The sequence below is a fragment of the Oncorhynchus mykiss genome, chromosome 23 (genome assembly GCF_013265735.2).
Source record: "Oncorhynchus mykiss isolate Arlee chromosome 23, USDA_OmykA_1.1, whole genome shotgun sequence".
NCBI classification, from domain to species: Eukaryota; Metazoa; Chordata; class Actinopteri; order Salmoniformes; family Salmonidae; genus Oncorhynchus; species Oncorhynchus mykiss.
Genome location: NC_048587.1, coordinates 56,044,325 through 56,059,864, shown reverse-complemented (window position 1 = coordinate 56,059,864; position 15,540 = coordinate 56,044,325). Strand labels below are relative to the sequence as shown.

Here is a 15,540-nt window from a genome sequence, read left to right as displayed (position 1 = left end):
ATTGTGGAGAGGTTGGAGTCTGTTTGATTGTGTGTGGACAGGTGTCTTTTATACAGATAACGAGTTCAAACAGGTGCAGTTAATACAAGTAATGAGTGGAGAACAGGAGGGCTTCTTGAAGAAAAACTAAGAGGTCTGTGAGAGCCAGAATTCTTAGTTTTTCTTCAAGAAGCCCTCCTGTTCTCCACTCATTACTTGTATTAACTGCACCTGTTTTTGTATTAACTGCACCATTTGTAATAACTCTCAGTATGTGTGGGAATGTTAACATGCACGGGCCAGAGATGGAGAAATGCAATGGTATGCCGTTTGAGTGTTTCCAGTGTAATTAACATGTGGGGCTGTCTTCCTGTTTCCAGTGTGATTGATAAGTGTGGCTGTCTTCCTGTTTCCAGTGTAATTAATGTGTGGGGCTGTCTTCCTGTTTCCTGTGTAATTAATGAGTGGGGCTTTCTTCATGGTTTCAGTGTAATTAATGAGTGTGGCTGTCTTCATGGTTTCAGTGTAATTAATGAGTGTGGCTGTCTTCATGGTTTCAGTGTAATTAATGAGTGTGGCTGTCTTCATGGTTTCAGTGTAATTAATGAGTGTGATTGTCTTCCTGTTTCCAATGTAATTAGTGAGTGTGGCTGTCTTCCTGTTTCCAGTGTAATTAACGAAATTGAGTTTAGGTGCATCCTGTTTAGGTGCATCCTGTTTCCATTGATCATCCTTGAAATGTTTTTACAACTTGATTGGAGTCCATCTGTGGTAAATTCAATTGATTGTATATGAATTGGAAAGGCACACACCAGTCTATGTAAGGTTCCACAGTTGACAGTGCATGTCAGAGCAAAAACCAAGCCATGAGGTCGAAGGAATTTTCCGTAGAGACAGGATTGTGTCGAGGCACAGATCTGGGGAAGGGTACCAAAACATTTCTGCAGCATTGAAAGTCCCAAAGAAAACAGGGGCCTCAATCATTCTTAGATGGAAGAAGTTTGGAGCCACCAAGAGTCTTCCTAGAGCTGATTAGAGACCTGAAAATATCTGTGCAGCGATGCTCCCATCCAACCTGATAGATTTTGAGAGGATCTACAAAGAATGGGAGAAACTCCCCAAATACAGGTGTTCCAAGCTCGTAGACTCAAGGCTGTAATCGCTGCCAAAGAGGCTTCACCAAAATACTGAGTATGTACAGTGCCTTGCGAAAGTATTCGGCCCCCTTGAACTTTGCGACCTTTTGCCACATTTCAGGCTTCAAACATAAAGATATAAAACTGTATTTTTTTGTGAAGAATCAACAACAAGTGGGACACAATCATGAAGTGGAACGACATTTATTGGATATTTCAAACTTTTTTAACAAATCAAAAACTGAAAAATTGGGCGTGCAAAATTATTCAGCCTCTTTACTTTCAGTGCAGCAAACTCTCTCCAGAAGTTCAATTAGGATCTCTGAATGATCCAATGTTGACCTAAATGACTAATGATGATAAATACAATCCACCTGTGTGTAATCAAGTCTCCGTATAAATGCACCTGCACTGTGATAGTCTCAGAGGTCCGTTAAAAGCGCAGAGAGCATCATGAAGAACAAGGAACACACCAGGCAGGTCCGAGATACTGTTGTGAAGTAGTTTAAAGCCGGATTTGGATACAAAAATATTTCCCAAGCTTTAAACATCCCAAGGAGCATTGTGCAAGCGATAATATTGAAATGGAAGGAGTATCAGACCACTGCAAATCTACCAAGACCTGGCCGTCCCTCTAAACTTTCAGCTCATACAAGGAGAAGACAAGAGGCCCATGATCACTCTGGATGAACTGCAGAGATCTACAGCTGAGGTGGGAGACTCTGTCCATAGGACAACAATCAGTCGTATATTGCACAAATCTGACCTTTATGGAAGAGTGGCAAGAAGAAAGCCATTTCTTAAAGATATCCATAAAAAGTGTTGTTTAAAGTTTGCCACAAGCCACCTGGGAGACACACCAAACATGTGGAAGAAGGTGCTCTGGTCAGATGAAACCAAAATTGAACTTTTTGGCAACAATGCAAAACGTTATGTTTGGCGTAAAAGCAACACAGCTGAACACACCATCCCCACTGTCAAACATGGTGGTGGCAGCATCATGGATTGGGCCTGCTTTTCTTCAGCAGGGACAGGGAAGATGGTTAAAATTGATGGGAAGATGGATGGAGCCAAATACAGGACCATTCTGGAAGAAAACCTGATGGAGTCTGCAAAAGACCTGAGACTGGGACAGAGATTTGTCTTCCAACAAGACAATGATCCAAAACATAAAGCAAAATCTACAATGGAATGGTTCAAAAATAAACATATCCAGGTGTTAGAATGGCCAAGTCAAAGTCCAGACCTGAATCCAATCGAGAATCTGTGGAAAGAACTGAAAACTGCTGTTCACAAATGCTCTCCATCCAACCTCACTGAGCTCGAGCTGTTTTGCAAGGAGGAATGGGAAAAAAATTCAGTCTCTCGATGTGCAAAACTGAGAGACATACCCCAAGCGACTTACAGCTGTAATCGCAGCAAAAGATGGCGCTACAAAGTATTAACTTAAGGGGGCTGAATAATTTTGCACGCCCAATTTTTCAGTTTTTGATTTGTTAAAAAAGTTTGAAATATCCAATAAATGTCGTTCCACCTCATGATTGTGTCCCACTTGTTGTTGATTCTTCACAAAAAAATACAGTTTTATATCTTAATGTTTGAAGCCTGAAATGTGGCAAAAGGTCGCAAAGTTCAAGGGGGCCGAATACTTTCGCAAGGCACTGTAAATGGTATATTTCAGTTTTTTTATTTTTAATACATTTGCAAAAATGTCTAAAAAGCTGTTTTTGCTTCGTCCTTATGGGGTATTGTGTGTAGATTGATGAGGGAAAAATGTTTTTTAATACATTTTAGAATAAGGCTGTAATGTCCCAAAATGTGAAAAAGTCAAGTGATCTGAATACTTCCCGAATGCGCTGTACATGAGTCAGTCATGTTGCTTCCTTCTCTTCAGCCTCATCTATCCCTTGTCTGTTTTACTCTTCCTCAGCTTGCTCAAATTCATGTTATTGTTCCTGAACATATCTCAATGAACGTTATGGTTGCAGAACATATCTCAATGAACGTTATGGTTGCAGAACATATCTCAATGAACGTTATGGTTGCTGAACATATCTCAATGAACGTTATTGATTTTTTTCATTTTTTGTTTTTACAAATGAAATATTTCATATACAATATGAAATGATTACACACCGTGATTAAATGTAGAATGAATTAATAAATTGGTTTATTGTTTATTTCATTGACTGAGTGTGGCATTCTTGTTTATTTCATTGAGTGAGTGTGGCATTCGGGTCGGCACGGTAGCCTAGTGGTTAGAGCGTTGGACTAGTAACCTGAAGGTTGCAAGTTCAAACCCCCGAGCTGACAAGGTACAAATCTGTTGTTCTGCCCCTGAACAGGCCCCTGAACCCACTGTTCCTAGGCTGTCATTGAAAATAAGAATTTGTTCTTAACTGACTTGCCTAGTTAAATAAAGGTAAAAAATTCTTAGTTATACATTTATGTATGGGTAAAATAAAATAAAAATAATTGGGCAACGTCTTCAGGAGGTGGAGTCAGATTAAAATCAGGAAATGGAAAAAAAGCCTAAAGATATGTAACACTACCCAGCTTCTAATTTGACTTGAAATGCTGCAAGGAAACTCCACCACCAAACTTAAGTGAATAATTCAGTAAAACACCTTCAGCCCCTTTCAAACAAATTCACAAAATCAAAGTGGTACTTACAAATAATTATGCTGGTGTTTTTAAATCCGAATAAGTAGGAAAACAACAGTGAAAGTTAACCCCCCATTTGCCGAGCGCTCTGATAGGAGGGGAAGTATATGTTTACCTTGTGATTAGGACAATTTTACTGTGGTGGAGCAGTAAATTCAAACCATTCAGCCAGTTTGGCCCAGACAACATCAGGCACTCCCTTCTGGTGAACACTATAGACCCTTGTCTAGTTTGTTTTCCTTTCATAGTTCCTTCAAAATTAAATAAAGCTTCACATGTAATTACACATAATTCTGTATGTTTTTGTGTCCATTTCCTTCAAACAAATAAAGATAGACTATGAAGTGAGCGTAAACCTATGGCACACAGAAGGCTCTCATAGAAAGGCCTGAAAGGGTGTCTTATTTATGCAAAGTTAAAAAGGTCAAAGAAACATTATCCAGTCTGTTCTTAAATGACATGAAGCCTGTCACGTCGGAGAGAGGTTCACAGTTCTGTGTTGCCACGTCATGAAAACAGAGTAAATATTACATGTGAAAAGTTCCTCATATTCAAAAAGTAGTATTGTGGTTATGTCTGACTGTCTCACATTTATCTCTGCATAGATCTCTGCAACAGAAAAACCTTTCTTACTTGCCCTTCTACTGTTTTTGCCACTCAGACAATGCCTTGAAATTGCAGTGACGCGTTGGCACTATGCCATGAAGGCCCTGAAACACGCTACATAAGGAAACGTGTGTGTGTGTGTGTGTGTGTGTGTACCTTGAGATCTGGACAGTGTCCCCGTGGACAGAGAGGGATGTAAGCAATTTCCAATTCTCAAAACACTCCCGTAGTAAAACATATTACATGCCGATCGCCAGCACCCTTGTCCTTTCTCCTCCAATCTGTGAAATATGAACCCTCCCATAGCGCAAGCTATTATATAACCTGCCTGCAATTAACCAATCATAATCATCAGTCTCCATTGTCATAGACACACGAAACACACATGGGTGATCCACATCCAACCATAGTTTACACCATGTTGGTTTAATTTATTTACATTCAATTTTTCTTAAAGAGAGAAGCTCACCAAATATGCAGGCAATCACACTATGTGATGTAATTGCAAAAGGTCTACTTTGACATTTGGATATGGAGTGAATGGGAAAATTAAGATGCAACTGACAATGGTTTAAAAAAAAACACGTGTGCCTTTACTGAGAAAGGTACCACGTTGCATATAGATCTGGGCCTACCAAAGTTAGTTGAGAGCGACCCCAGACTGTTGCATGTCAAATATACCAACACATACAACTCATTACCTTTTTATAAGGATCAGTACAGGTTCCCCCTGTATATAGCCTCGTTATTGTTATGTACATTTATTGTGTTGATATTTTTTCTCTTTTATTCGGTAATTGTTTTTCTTGACTCTATTTCTTGAACTGCATTGTTGGTTAAGGGCTTGTAAGTAAGCAGTTCACAGTAGGTCTAAATGTTACGGTGCGTGAATGAGGACCCAAAAGCGAATCAACTTAAACAGAGCTTCTTTAATTACCAAACATAGGTAGGCTCAGATGGACCGGCAGATTCCGACAGGACAGGACAAGGTTACAGCAAACATGACGACAGTCTGGTTCAGGCATGAATGACACAAACAAACAAGAATCCGACAAGGACAGGAGCAGAAACAGAGAGAGATATAGGGACCTAATCAGAGGGAAAAAAGGGAACAGGTGGGGAACGGGGTGAATGGGTAGTTAGAGGAGACAAGGGACAGCTGGGGGAAAGCGGGGGAGAAAAGGTAACCTAACACGACCAGCAGAGGGAGACAGGGTGAAGGGAAAGGACAGAGACAAGACAACATGACAGTACATGACAGTACCTCCCCACTCACCGAGCGCCTCCTGGCGCACTCGAGGAGGAAACCTGGCGGCAACGGAGGAAATCATCAATCAGCGCACGGTCCAGCACGTCCCGAGAGGGAACCCAACTCCTCTCCTCAGGACCGTACCCCTCCCAGTCAACTAGGTACTGATGACCACGGCCCCGAGGACGCATGTCCAAGATTTTACGGACCCTGTAGATAGGTGCGCCCTCGACAAGGATGGGGGGGGGGGGGGGGGGGGAAGACGAGCGGGGGCGCGAAGAACGGGCTTAACACAGGAGACATGGAAGACCGGGTGGACGCGACGAAGATATCGCGGAAGAAGAAGTCGCACTGCGACAGGATTAATGACCTGAGAGATACGGAATGGACCAATGAACCGCGGGGTCAACTTGCGAGAAGCCGTCTTAAGGGGAAGGTTCTGAGTGGAGAGCCAAACTCTCTGACCGCGACAATATCTAGGGCTCTTAGTTCTACGCTTATTAGCAGCTCTCACAGTCTGCGCCCTATAACGGCAAAGTGCAGACCTGACCCTCTTCCAGGTGCGCTCGCAACGTTGGACAAAAGCCTGAGCGGAGGGGACGCTGGACTCGGCGAACTGAGATGAGAACAACGGAGGCTGGTACCCGAGGCTACTCTGAAAAGGAGATAGCCCGGTCGCAGACGAAGGAAGCGAGTTGTGGGCGTATTCTGCCCAGGGGAGCTGTTCTGACCAAGACGCAGGGTTGCGAAAAGAAAGACTGCGTAAGATGCGACCAATAGTCTGATTGGCCCGTTCTGCTTGACCGTTAGACTGGGGGTGAAAGCCGGAAGAGAGACTGACGGAAGCCCCAATCAAACGGCAAAACTCCCTCCAAAATTGAGACGTGAATTGCGGACCTCTGTCCGAAACGACGTCTGACGGAAGGCCATGAATTCTGAAAACATTCTCGATGATGATTTGTGCCGTCTCTTTAGCAGAAGGAAGCTTAGCAAGGGGAATGAAATGAGCCGCCTTAGAGAACCTATCGACAACCGTAAGAATAACAGTCTTCCCCGCTGACGAAGGCAGTCCGGTGACAAAATCTAAGGCGATGTGAGACCACGGTCGAGAGGGAATAGGAAGCGGCCTGAGACGGCCAGCAGGAGGAGAGTTACCGGACTTAGTCTGCGCGCAGACCGAACAAGCAGCCACGAAACGACGCGTGTCATGCTCCCGGGTGGGCCACCAGAAACGCTGGCGAATGGAAGCAAGCGTACCCCGAACGCCAGGGTGGCCGGCTAACTTGGCAGAGTGAGCCCACTGAAGAACGGCCAGACGAGTAGGAACGGGAACGAAAAGAAGGTTCCTAGGACAAGCGCGTGGCGACGGAGTTTGAGTGAGTGCTTGCTTTACCTGCCTCTCAATTCCCCAGACAGTCAACCCGACAACACGCCCCTCAGGGAGAATCCCCTCGGGGTCAGTGGAGGCTACTGAAGAACTGAAGAGACGAGACAAAGCATCAGGCTTGGTGTTCTTAGAGCCCGGACGATAAGAAATCACGAACTCGAAACGAGCGAAAAACAGCGCCCAACGCGCCTGACGCGCATTAAGTCGTTTGGCAGAACGGATGTACTCAAGGTTCCTATGGTCAGTCCAAACGACAAAAGGAACGGTCGCCCCCTCCAACCACTGTCGCCATTCGCCTAGGGCTAACCGGATGGCGAGCAGTTCGCGGTTACCCACATCATAGTTACGTTCCGACGGCGACAGGCGATGAGAAAAATACGCGCATGGGTGGACCTTGTCGTCAGAGAGGGAGCGCTGAGAAAGGATGGCTCCCACTCCCACCTCTGACGCGTCAACCTCGACAACGAACTGTCTAGAGACGTCAGGTGTAACAAGGATAGGAGCGGATGTAAAACGATTCTTGAGGAGATCAAAAGCTCCCTGGGCGGAAACGGACCACTTAAAGCACGTCTTGACAGAAGTAAGGGCTGTGAGAGGAGCTGCCACCTGACCGAAATTACGGATGAAACGACGATAGAAGTTCGCGAAGCCGAGAAAGCGCTGCAGCTCGACGCGTGACTTAGGGACGGGCCAATCAATGACAGCTTGGACCTTAGCGGGATCCATCTTAATGCCTTCAGCGGAAATAACAGAACCGAGAAATGTGACGGAGGAGGCATGAAAAGTGCACTTCTCAGCCTTCACAAAAAGACAATTCTCTAAAAGGCGCTGGAGGACACGTCGAACGTGCTGAACATGAATCTGGAGTGACGGTGAAAAAATCAGGATATCGTCAAGGTAAACGAAAACAAAGATGTTCAGCATGTCTCTCAGGACATCATTGACTAATGCCTGAAAGACAGCTGGAGCGTTAGCGAGGCCGAAAGGAAGAACCCGGTATTCAAAGTGCCCTAACGGAGTGTTAAACGCCGTCTTCCACTCGTCCCCCTCCCTGATGCGCACGAGATGGTAAGCGTTACGAAGGTCCAACTTAGTGAAAAACCTGGCTCCCTGCAGGATCTCGAAGGCTGAAGACATAAGAGGAAGCGGATAACGATTCTTCACTGTTATGTCATTCAGCCCTCGATAATCTATGCAGGGGCGCAGAGACCCGTCCTTCTTCTTGACAAAAAAAAAACCCCGCTCCGGCGGGAGAGGAGGAGGGGACTATGGTACCGGCGTCAAGAGCTACAGACAAATAATCTTCGAGAGCCTTACGTTCGGGAGCCGACAGAGAGTATAGTCTACCCCGGGGGGGGGTGGTTCCCGGAAGGAGATCAATACTACAATCATACGACCGGTGTGGAGGAAGAGAGGTGGCCCTGGACCGACTGAACACCGTGCGCAGATCGTGATATTCCTCCGGCACCCCTGTCAAATCACCAGGCTCCTCCTGTGAAGAAGAGACAGAGGAAACAGGAGGGATAGCAGACATTAAACATTTCACATGACAAGAGACGTTCCAGGAGAGGATAGAATTACTAGACCAATTAATGGAAGGATTATGACAAACTAGCCAGGGATGGCCCAAAACAACAGGTGTAAAAGGTGAACGAAAAATTAAAAAAGAAATGGTTTCACTATGATTACCAGAAACAGTGAGGGTTAAAGGTAGCGTCTCACGCTGAATCCTGGGGAGAGGACTACCATCCAGGGCGAACAAGGCCGTGGGCTCCTTTAACTGTCTGAGAGGAATGTCATGTTCCCGAGCCCAGGTCTCGTCCATAAAACAGCCCTCCGCCCCAGAGTCTATTAAGGCACTGCAGGAAGCTGACGAACCGGTCCAGCGTAGATGGACCGACAAGGTAGTGCAGGATCTTGAAGGAGAGACAGGAGTAGTAGCGCTCACCAGTAGCCCTCCGCTTACTGACGAGCTCTGGCCTTTTACTGGACATGAAGTGACAAAATGACCAGCGGAACCGCAATAGAGACAGAGGCGGTTGGTGATTCTCCGTTCCCTCTCCTCAGTCGAGATGCGGATACCTCCCAGCTGCATGGGCTCAGCACCCGAGCCGGCAGAGGAAGATGGTAGTGATGCGGAGAGGGAGGCGACGGAGAGCGCGAGCTCCTTTCCACGAGCTCGGTGACGAAGATCAACCCGTCGCTCAATGCGAATAGCGAGTTCAATCAAGGAATCCACGCTGGAAGGAACCTCCCGGGAGAGAATCTCATCCTTTACCTCTGCGCGGAAACCCTCCAGAAGACGAGCGAGCAAGGCCGGCTCGTTCCAGCCACTGGAGACAGCAAGAGTGCGAAACTCAATAGAGTAGTCTGTTATGGATCGATTGCCTTGACATAGGGAAGACAGGGCCCTGGAAGCCTCCTCCCCAAAAACAGATCGATCAAAAACCCGTATCATCTCCTCCTTAAAGTCTTGATACTGGTTAGTACACTCAGCCCTTGCCTCCCAGATTGCCGTGCCCCACTCACGAGCCCGTCCAATAAGGAGAGATATGACGTAGGCGACACGAGCAGTGCTCCTGGAGTAAGTGTTGGGCTGGAGAGAAAACACAATATCACACTGGGTGAGGAACGAGCGGCATTCAGTGGGCTCCCCAGAGTAACACGGCGGGTTATTGATTCTGGGCTCCGGAGATTCGAAAGCCCTGGAAGTGGCCGGTGGATCGAGGCGGAGATGGTGAACCTGTTCTGTGAGGTTGGAGACTTGGGTGGCCAGGGTCTCAACGGCATGTCGAGCAGCAGACAATTCCTGCTTGTGTCTGCCTAGCATCGCTCCCTGGATCTCGACGGCTGAGTGGAGAGGATCCGAAGTCGCTGGGTCCATTCTTGGTCGGATTCTTCTGTTACGGTGCGTGAATGAGGACCCAAAAGCGAATCAACTTAAACAGAGCTTCTTTAATTACCAAACATAGGTAGGCTCAGATGGACCGGCAGATTCCGACAGGACAGGACAAGGTTACAGCAAACATGACGACAGTCTGGTTCAGGCATGAATGACACAAACAAACAAGAATCCGACAAGGACAGGAGCAGAAACAGAGAGAGATATAGGGACCTAATCAGAGGGAAAAAAGGGAACAGGTGGGGAACGGGGTGAATGGGTAGTTAGAGGAGACAAGGGACAGCTGGGGGAAAGCGGGGGAGAAAAGGTAACCTAACACGACCAGCAGAGGGAGACAGGGTGAAGGGAAAGGACAGAGACAAGACAACATGACAGTACATGACACTAAACCTGTTGTATTCGGCGCATGTGGAAAGGGAAGGTAGACAGTGGTAGACAGTGGTAATCAGTAACAGTAATTGTGCCTCAAAGCCTCTCTCTCTGTCCAAACAATAGAAAAATAGACCAGAAAGAGACTGAACACAGAGGATATAGAATAGGTAACAGACAGACGAGCAAGAACACAGGTAACAGACACAGATGAGATAGAAAACAGGTAACAGACACAGATGAGATAGAAAACAGGTAACAGACAGGAGATATAACACAAGTCAAATATACACAGGTAAAAGACAGGAGATACAACAAGTCAAATATACATAAGTAAAATACAGGAGAAAGAACAGGTAACAGACACACAGGAGAAAGAACTCAGGTAAAACACAGAGGAGAAAGAACACAGGTAAAATACACAGAGGATATAGAACACAAGTAACAGACAGACGAGCAAGAACACAGGTAACAGACAGATGAGAGAACATGGGTGACAGACAAAAGGAGCTAGAACACAGGTGAAATACATCGACATGTAAACCCAAAAAGGTCTCATGCCATTTATTAAAGCCGAAATCTGCTGCTCAGTCATCTATTCCAGACATTGGATAAACTGACCTTCACTGAATTAAACTGAACAAGAAACTGAAATCAATTCCCCTGGACAAACAAAACCACCAACATAATCTGCAGGTGTCTCTACTTCACCAGAAGAATTAGGTTGGTCTTTCCTCTGTTGGGATTTTATGCGGTTTGGATTTTTGCTTCCTTGGGTCGGTTGAGTAACAAATGCGTTCTTTCTGAGAAGACAATCCGGTTTTAGGTATCTATTAAAATTAATCTTACAACAACTTAGTTGTCACGTTTGTTATACGAAGGAGACCAAAGTGCAGCGTGGTATACGTACATTCTTCTTTTATTACAGAAAGAACACTGAACAAACTAACAAAACGAACCGTGGCGCTAAAACGAATAGTGCAGACAGGCAACTAAACATAGAATAAGATCCCACCAAACACAAACGGGAAATGGCTACCTAAATATGATCCCCAATCAGAGACAACGATAAACAGCTACCTCTGATTGAGAACCATATCAGGCCAACATAGAAATACAAAAACCCCTAGACCTACAACAACCCTAGACATACAAAAACCCTAGACAATACAAAAACTAGCGTACCCATCCTAGTCACACCCTGACCTAACCAAAATATAAAGAAAACAGAGATATCTCAGGTCAGGGTGTGACATTAGTGTCTCTTGCTGGGATGTATTTCTTTCACTCAGAGGAGATAGACATTTTGAGACACCAGAACTGCTCTGACAGAAACAGAGCTTTTCTTGAGCTTCCTTATTTCTATTGTCTGCAAGAAGTGGACTTTTCATTCAGTGGGGTGCGTCACATAATTAAATATGATTCGAAAACATATCATCTCTGATTTTGCCTGATATTGATGAAGGACAGACTCAGCTTCTGCAGTCTGGTATCAGTAGATTGCGTTCTTTCGATTTCGACGATAAAAACATGTATTTTTTGTCTGTTTGTGGGACAGTACATAAACTCTCAATCACAAAACTTGATTTAAGGATCCATAAAATTGGAAACTAGTCATGGTCTGCACTGAGAAATAGTAATCTTTTCTAGAGATAATGACAGTGTCAATTTAGGATTGATTCATTGTTTGAGGAATCATACCGATGTGGCAGTTAGTCTTCTTTTGAAAGTTATCCCACATCACGTCAGAGCATTTTAATTGCTTGAGACATCTGGAGTGGCTAGATTCAGGACTCAATGACATAACTATTATTCTAGACTTAACATCTCAGGGACTGGGTGAATTGAGATTCTTAGACCTAACATTAAACATGATCTCTCAGATTACAGATAATAATTTCTTTGGCCTTGACAGCTTGGATACCCTCATGCTGTGAGAAAACCCCCTTGTATATATCGACGTGTCTGCATTCATCCACCTCACTTTGCTGACGAACATAGATTTAGGGGACTTTCTCCCTCCTCCCTCTGAGGTGGAGAACAGTGTGAACGTGACACATATATTTGGTGCCATCCCTCAAGGCCTGACTCATTTGAACATTTCCTCCATTGGTACCCTCTTACCATCATCAACAGCACCCTAAAACCCGGCCTCACTCTTCAGCTACGTGCTCAACTGCTGAAGGCCAATCTTCCAGTCTGTCTTCAGTCTCACAGCAGTAATGATCAACTTCTATGTGGGCATCACTTCACCGCACAGTACCTCACCTCCCTGGAATACTTATCTGACCTGGACATGCTTGTGCAGCTGAGGTTTCTGAACCTGATGGGAGAGGCTGGCCAACATGTTTCACAACCTGACCAGGCTGGAGAGCCTGAATTCAATTCACTCTGGAGGAAGAGCTGAGCAGAGACCTCCACTCCCTCAGGCAGTTGATGGTGGAATCTCTAGAAGAGTTCAGTGTGATGGAGAGCTTCCCAGAGACCCTGACCAGCCTAAGGTCCCTGGTATTCTATGTTCCTCGAATACATTGCAACTGTGATAACTCCTGGCTGGTCCCCTGGGCCCAAGGACAGAGACATGTCCAGGTCATCAGTTGTGATAAGTACTGGCTGGTCCCCTGGATCCTGGACCCCAAAACATCCTGTGGCGTTCTGCATTAGCATCGAATAGCCCTCGTGATATGCAACTTTTCAGGGAAGTTAGGAACCAATATACACAGGCAGTTAGGAAAGCTAAGGTTAGCTTTTTCAAACAGAAATGTGCATCCTGTAGTACAAACTCTCTTTCTAAAATTATCTGCTGAAATTGTTGCAACCCCTATTACTAGCCTGTACAACCCCTTTTTTGTATCTTCCGAGATTCACATAGATTGGAAAGCTGCCGCGGTCATCCCCCTCTTCAAAGGGGGAGACACTCTGGGCCCAAACTGCTACAGACCTATATCTATTCTACCCTGCCTTTCTAAGGTCTTTGAAAGCCAAGTTAACAAACAGATTACCGACCACTTCGAATCTAACCGTACCTTCTCTGCTATGCTCTCTGGTTTCAGAACTGGTCATGGGTGCACCTCAGCCACGCTCAAGGTCCTAAACGATATCATAACCACCATCGATAAGAGATATTACTGTGCAGCTGTATTCGTTGACCTTGCTAAGGCTTTCGACTCTCTCAATCACAACATTCTTATTGGCAGACTCAGTTTCTCAAATGATTGCCTCGCTTGGTTCACCAACTACTTCCCCGATATAGTTCAATATGTCAAATCGGAGGGCCAGTTGTCCGGATCTCTGGCAGTCTCTATGGGGGTGCCACAGGGTTCAATTCTCGGGCCAACTCTCTTCTCTGTATACATCAATGATGTCACTCTTGCTGCTGGTGATTCTCTGATCCATCTCTACGCAGACGACACCATTCTGTATACCTCTGGCCCTTCTTTGGACACTGTGTTAACTAACCTCCAGATGAGCTTCAATGCCGTCTGTCCAGCATCACTACTCTGGACTGTTCTGAATTAGAATATGTGGGAAACTACCTAGGTGTCTGGTTAGACTGTAAACTCTCCTCCCAGACTCACATTAAACATCTTCAATCCAAAATTAAATCTAGAATCGGCTTCCTATTTCGCAACAAAGCATCCTTCACTCATGCTGTCAAACATACCCTCGTAAAACTGACTATCCCACCGATCCTAAATGTCATTTACAAAATAGCCTCCAACACTGCTCAACAAATTGGATGCAGTCTATCACGGTGCCATCCGTTTGGTCACCAAAGCCCCATATATTACCCACCACTGCGACCTGTATGCGCTCGTTGGCTGGCCTTCACTTTATACTCGTCGCCAAACCCACTGGCTGCAGGACATCTACAGGTCTCTGCTAGAAAAAGCCTGGCCTTATCTCAGCTCACTGGTCACCATAGCAGCACCCACCCGTAGCACGCACTCCAGAAGGTATATCTCAAAGGTCACCCCCAAAGCTAATTCTTCCTTTGGCCACCTCTCCTTCCAGTTCTCTGCTGCCAGTGACTGTAACGAACTGCAAAAATCCCTGAAGTTGGAGACTCTTACCTCCCTCACTTGCTGTAAACACCAGCTGTCAGAGCAGCTCACAGATCACTGCACATGTACATATCTCATCTGAAAATAGCCTTTCCAATCTACCTCATCCCCATACTGTATTTATTTATTTATCTTGCTCCTTTGCACCCCAGTATCTCCACTTGCACATTAATCTTTTGCACACCTACCATTCCAGTGTTTAATTGCTATATTGTAATTACTTTACCACCATGGCCTATGTATTGTCTTACCTCCCTTATCCTACCTCATTTGCACATGCTGTATATAGATTTTTCTACTGAATTATTGATTGTATGTTTGTTTGTTTATTCCTTGTATTACTCTGTGTTGTTCTATGTGTCGAACTCCTTTCTTTATCTTGGCCAGGTCACAGTTGTAAATGAGAACTTTTTCTCAACTAGCCTACCTGGTTAAATAAAGGTGAAATAAAAATAAAATAAAACAGAGACATGCTCAGGTCATCATGTATCACCTTGGGGACTAACATGCAAGAATGAAAATGCTATCCACAATTGTAATAGGGACTCAAAGGCCAACTGTTCCCTAGACGTGGGTTTTGTCTTGTTCATCTGCAACTCCATGGGCCTTCTCCTCTTCATGCTGGTGGTGCTGCTCCATTAGCTGTCCGGGGACTACCTGCTGTCCCTCGGACACATCTCCCGCAGCTGTCTGGAGGAGGTCATGTCTCTAGAGGCCTTTGAGTCGTTCAGCAGGAGCGACAAACGCTGGGTGGTGGAGAAGCTACTGCCAGGCATGGAGCAGAGGAGGCCCCCATTCCTGTGTCTCAGCTTGCACAGCAGGGACTTCCTGCTGGGGAAGGACATCATGACAACATCACAGACAGCCTCTATGGCAGCTGCTACTCCATGAGTCGTCACAACCTGTGCAGTAACTGGTGCTCTTTAAAGCTACGCCTGGCCACCCTCCGTCTGCTGGTGGAGCACAGGAACATCCTCATCCTGGTCTTCCTTGAGGACATCCCCTTCAGCCACTGGCAAGACTGGTCAAGCCGTCTGGCAAGACTGGTCAAGACCAGGACCTATCTGGACTGGCCCCAGGACTCAGCCTTGCAGCCCCCCTTCTGGACCGAGTGTCGACCAAACTGGCTGCTCCAGGGCCTGTGTGAACAACCTGGTATCAAATCAAGGTTGTCATAGTTACTC

At 45.6% G+C, this 15,540-nt stretch overlaps 1 pseudogene; it reads left to right on the top strand.

Moving 5' to 3' along the window:
- The first annotated feature begins 269 nt into the window (after positions 1 to 269).
- Positions 270 to 15,534, top strand: LOC110503038 (annotated as a pseudogene).
- The last annotated feature ends 6 nt before the right edge of the window (positions 15,535 to 15,540 follow it).